General features: G+C 45.8%; 1 non-coding gene across 1 annotated transcript; it reads left to right on the top strand.

Moving 5' to 3' along the window:
- Nucleotides 1-396: 396 nt before the first annotated feature.
- Nucleotides 397-2,121, top strand: LOC127332811 (uncharacterized). Its single transcript, XR_011750893.1, has 2 exons — nucleotides 397-939; nucleotides 1,871-2,121. It is a non-coding gene; the product is annotated as an uncharacterized protein (transcript).
- Nucleotides 2,122-6,077: the final 3,956 nt, after the last annotated feature.

Raw genomic sequence — 6,077 nt, 5'->3', positions numbered from 1 at the left:
AAATACTATGTATCTTGGGTACTGTTTTCTCATTCTGTCCTAGGGTACAACTTGCAATTACTTTCAGTTAGGATGGTTCAGTGGACATGTATGAACAATGATTATTCTTGTGCAAAATCATTTTATTTTCAAGTATCACTCTTCACAATTCAAAACTAACAAATTGAACACTGCTATACCAAAACTTCCAAACAACTCTTGCTATAAGAAAACTCCCATCTTGAACTGTCCAACTATCCCAAGTTCAAATATCTGAATGGTGACAATCAATTCAAGTAGCCAATGCTCAGCACAAACATATGTATAGCAATGCCAACATATATATCATAGCTATATAGCGATGCTGAGCATAAACATATATGTTATGGATTTTAAATAATATAGGAGTATGTATCTTGGGTACTGTTTTCTCATTCTGCGCTAGGATACCATAGTTCTGTGAATGCGCATCCATATATTGCCTTGTCAACACATGAAAAAGCTGAACTTTTTCCACAAAGGCAGTACTGAAGGGCAACCTTCTTCAGAACTGATCCTTAGATACGGCTCAGTGTGCCAAAACATTTGAAATTTTCCTTTTTAAAAAATATAAAAATCAAACAAACCTGTATTTCTAGTGCTGCAGCGATGTAAACAGTTTTATTTATCATAAGCAGCAGTTGAAGTAAATCTGTTTGCTGCACACGGACTGGAAAATGAGGGTGTCCCTGAACTTAAATTATTCACTTAATCATTGGCATACTCGATCGAACCAGCCACTGTTTGTGTTTGCTAGCCGCTGTCACCGCCTGCGTGAGCTAGCTAGAGCTCAAGCCTCGATGGGCCAAGACCAGAGCCAGCTCGCCGAGGCGGCGGAGGAGCCTTCTCCGCTGCCCGCTGAGCCGGCGCCGTTGCAGGCTCCTTCCCCAGCGCCCTCCTCCCTCGAGGAGCTCGCCGCAGGTACATGCCTAAAGTCTGAATCTTATTCGCCGGAGGCGGTTCCCTCGTAATCTTGGTTTCCCTGTACACGGTCGCTTCCAGGGGTAGTTCTCCTTCAGTCACGCTAGCATCTAGGTCCCTTCGCAGTACTATGGACTTGAGGAGCATTGGTGGGAGCAGAGAGCTCGAGGAGACTAGGACCTCTACTAATACGTACAGTTGGTAGTGGATGGACGACATTGTTCCTGTGATTCTCTAGTTTTTGGTTATGCAGTGCAGACATTTTATTCGATGGTGAACTGGTGACATCTTGCAAATCCTACAACATACTATATGCGTTCAGGCAAAAATTGAGGTTGTCTTAAATGTTAGTGCCACCTACGGTATGTGCTAAGTTAATAATGCACCAGGCCTGAGGTGCACTAAGCTTTAACCTGCTAATATCTGCCCAAAAAAAACTAGATTGAGTTCATCTCCAAAAAAATACACCAATGTCTAGACAGTTTGTGCGCTCTTTTAAATTTTTGTGGCATGCTTTGCTCTTTTAAATGTGCTCTTAGTGTTCTTTTTTTGGAATCAGGGGCTTTCACTCATCTTTTTTCAATGGAGCCATCATTCATTAATTAGTAGCAGGATTACAATAGTTTCTAGGCAACAACCTAGACTCATATTAATTGTCTGATGTTGCATTTTTTTGCCAAGCTTTAAACCGTGCGCTTTGCATGGGATATTTTGTTTCTTTTGAAGGCTCATTTAATCTATCCCAGCATTAATGTTCTGATTACTGATGTTGGATTTTTTTTGTAATGCAAAAGGCTATGTCGTTTAGTGAGGATAACAATGACGTAAGACCCTTTCTTTTGCTTCTGGGTAGTCGATACATACTTCTGTATCATTATTGTATTCTTCATGGCACTTGGGATATCAGTGAAACTGTTGTTTGCTTGTGCAGTCAATTGACGTGAAGGTACAGAAAGCTCTGGAATGTCCATGCGTTGCTGATTTGAAAAGTGGACCTTGTGACAGTGGATTTATCGATGCATTTTCGTGGATTTATCGATGCATTTTCGTGCTTCCTGAGGAGTACAGAAGAAGAGAAGGTTGTATTTTTTCTTCAAATTACTAAGTTGCTTTCATTGAAATTTATCTTGCTGCAAGTTATTTCTTTCCATACAAAGTTTCGCGTTGGTGGTCATTAGTTCACCTCTTTTCTAGCCTTCCTTGTCTCAGCACTGACAAGTGCGACATACGAATGCTACTGAATCATCTGCTGCCCTGATAAACAAAAGCATCAAAGTTAATTAATTTGACATACAACTTCAGTATACTATGTTCTACATCGTCTTACTAGACGATGGTTGCGCGCGTTGCCATGCCCGTCCATATATGATGGAAGTATATACATGATTTGAGAACATTTGGCTGGTTTTTGTTGACCCTTAGCTGATTTTATAGATCTAATTATTCGAAACTCGGTGGAAAGGTGATAGTATCTTAAAATATGCTTCGTGATTAATAAGATATTGCATTTTTTTGAAATGTAATAAGATATTGCATTCGGCAATGTAGGACAAAATATTTGTGTGCTCCTAGTAGTCTAAACTTGTAGAAACATCTTCACAGTAATACCAAAATATAAGGATTAATGCTTGCATAAAGTGTAGATTGGTTAAGTGTAAATAACATAACAGTAGGCTTCTCCAAGATCTAATATATCGATCACAGACCATCTAGTTTCAGCAAACACCACTGACACAATCACGTCCAGTCTAAATTCAAGCAGATTTGCATACAAAAGGCAACAAAGGAAGGAAAAAAATCATACAACAACTTAGTACATATGCAGGCATGGGTTTCCGAAATCATGATCTATAAAACGCACATTACACCTAGCATGTATCCAATACATCCATCAAACAACTGTGGGCCAGCTATGCTAGCGCAAATCCCTGCTGGGAATTTACGAAAACATGATATCTGCCAATCTGCCATGAGTAACAGGAAGGATCAGAACTTGCAACCCAAGAGTTGTGCGATAAATTTCTTCAAACTGTCATATGTCATAGTTCCTAAACTGAATCCAACATCTTTTTCTAGAAACTTTTCTACTGTTCTGTAGTGTTGTAAGTTACAAACTTCTAACATGAAGCGGTACATCAAAGGCTGCACTATAACAGGCTGATGCTTTGTTGGTTCATGCCTGCAATACTTACCTTGGAACTGTAAGAAAGTGAAGAGATTAGTGCAAAATACTATGGAAAGTAGAATGGTTATAACGAAATATTGAAGCGTGTTTATTCGTGCCTGTCAGCCAGAACCAGTGCAGATCCCTCAAGTTCTGTGGTACTGGATACTTTTAAACTGCTGCCGTGAACCCAACACCCAAAACTTCTTTTCCAGTTGAGTAATACATACTCGTCAGTCAACATACCTACATACCAGTCAATTCGGTACTCCTAAAAGGAACTGATAAAAATATTGCTTGTTCTATCCCATCTTTATGAAAGAGTGGGATACAAACCAGTATCATATGCGACTGAAAGATATAATATATTCCATTGTCGTTGTTTTAGGTTATTTGCTTGCTCAATATTGGCACTAACTAGTACTATTCATCGGTATTCAAGAGCAAGAACAGAGCCTCACTACAAAAGAAATTGCAGAGGGCAAGATCCACCAGTATTAGACTGAGTGAAGTGTCTAGTCGAGAAAAATACTGTTCGCCTCGAGCGCTCCCGTGGGCGCTCGGGTGAACCCTAAAACCTCGCCGCGCCTAGGCCTCGCCCCCTCCTCCCCCCGCCGCCGCTGGCTGAAGCCGCCGGGCAAAGCCTGGCCCGTGCTGGTGGCGGCGGACCTCCCTCTCCTCGCTCCTCTGGTCATAAGCGCGGGCGGCGTGACCGGAGGCGCTGTCCCCGCGCGGATCTCGGCGCGTTCGGGGTGGGCTGGCCGGCAGCCTGCGGCCGGCGAGGTCCGTGCTTCTCGAGGCGGCTTGGAGAGCGCTGCGGATGCCGTCTCCGTGGGAGGCGGAGGCTGGCGGCTCGGGTGCTTCTCCGACGCGATCTGATCCGGCGGCGGCTGGCCCTCCCGACGACGGTGACTCGGGACGATGGCGCAGACGTCTTGGCGCAGAAAGCAGGTTTGGTGGGCGCGTGGGGTGCGGTTGGATGGCCGCGCCGGCCGAATCTGGGCCAGGGGCCGATCTGGGTCTGGCAGCCCTGACCCGCCCCGCCCTTCCCCGGCGGTTGACATGCCACCCCAGGGGGGTCTGCTGGCACGCTGGGCCGTCGGCACGGAGGGTCGTGTCTGGCGAAGGGCTATCCGCCTGCTGTCTTTTGGCCTCGGCCTTCTTCGGGTGTGTCCCAAGTTTTGTCAAGGTGGTGCCTTTCGCTGTGCGGGTGCAAGATCGAGGATGCCGGGGCGGCGGCCCTGGATGGTGGGAACCTTGTGGGTTGGCGGGCGAGCCCGAGGTTCTGGTGCTGGCTGGGGCCATGGACATGGGGTTGTCATGGTTCTTAGCGAGTTGCGTTATGTGGGGGCGTGGTGGCTGTCACCTCGGTGGTGGCCCTCGCCATGTCTGGGTGGTGGAGAGGTGATGTCGAGAGGAAACTCTCGCCCTGGTTCTTCCAGGGCCACGACGACGGCATCCACGGACGTCGTCTCCTTCTTGAAGGCATCGTTGTGGCTTCTCCCTGCCCCCTTTCTTGCTCCGGGTGAAAACCCAAGATCCCCGGATCGGGCGGTGGCGGCACTCCGGTGTCGTGCTCTTCTTGAAGAGACCGTCTTGGAGCCCACATCACAAGGCTCTCCGATGGTCGAGACGGAGGTGACTCTTCGGCGATCTTCGGCAAGGCTTGCTCCGTGCCCTTCCCTTGTCGAGCTTCTTTGGTGCTGCTTCTCGGTCTGTGAGCAACGTGGGTTGGTCCCTGGTGGTGGTCGGCTTCCGGTGGCGTTTCTGCGACAGAGGGGTGCTATCGACGGCACGCGTGAAAAATGGCTCGCTCTCGAGTGAGCTCCGGCCCGACACTGCGTTTTGGCTAAGTCCATTGGTTGCGCTTCCGGTTGTAGCTTCTTTGGTTGTTCGTGTGGGTGTGTGGTCTCGATATGTAAGCTGGGTTTAGCACTTTGTATCGTTTTCGCCGTTGGTGGCTTTATTAATTCAAAGTTGGGCACTTGTGCCTTTTATCTAAAAAAAGATCCAACCCTCACTTGCCCAAGTGAACATCTGATCGGAGTAATAAACACCCAATTTGAATCAGTGTCCAGATGAATTTTAATGAATAGTGATAGAATATAAGCACATAATACAATCTGGGTGCTAAAAGATAACTGTTAAGGAACATATGGCCTTCACTGAAATTTCGCATTTGATTAATCAGATGAAGGATCATTACTCGTATAAAAGACGTTAAGGTTGGTTATTCAGACATCATTTTTAGGACATCTCTAATTCTTGGGGAGATAAAAAATACCACTTTTTCCAAAATCTTCCATGACTTGTAGCATTGATTGAGCATCACCAAGCAGGTGCTAATTAGTTGCAAAAATATGCAAATAAAATCAAATAAGCAACCAATATAATTTTTATAGATCACTATGATTTGGCCTTGAAGGGCGGGCCTGGTGCAGCGGTAGAGCCTCACCGCCTGTGACCGAGAGGTTCCAGGTTCGAGTCGCGGTCTCCTCACATTGCACTTCGTGAGGGTAAGACTTGCCACTAACATCTTCCCCAGACCCCGCACGGTGCGGGAGCTCTCAGCACTGGGTACGTCCTATTTTACTATGACGTGACCTTCTTTCACGTAGAATAATGAAAAAGTAGAAACATGACCCAAAACCATTTCTTAGCAACGAGCAATGGATTTGATCTCTTGCAAGTTTAACCCATCTTTTTCAACGAATTCATCCAGCAGAAAGTATTACCATAGGAAAACTGGAAAAATATCTAGATCCTTTGAACATGGGTTTCATATGCCTGGCTTAACAGTGCAGAGGTCGGAAGTTGACATGGTCAGATGGGGAACCAGCCTCGGTAATGATTTAAATGTTTAAAAGACTTGGCCGGTTTGAATACTTAGGCCCAGTTCTTTTCGACTGTGGATTGTGCAGAAACAGCTTAAGCTCAGCTGCTTCAGGAAAACTGCAGTGAAAAATAAGCCTCC

Source organism: Lolium perenne, chromosome 2 (assembly GCF_019359855.2).
Source record: "Lolium perenne isolate Kyuss_39 chromosome 2, Kyuss_2.0, whole genome shotgun sequence".
In the NCBI taxonomy this organism is placed as follows: Eukaryota; Viridiplantae; Streptophyta; class Magnoliopsida; order Poales; family Poaceae; genus Lolium; species Lolium perenne.
The sequence above is the reverse complement of the archived record's forward strand: the minus strand, read 5'-3'. Positions and strand labels throughout refer to the sequence as shown.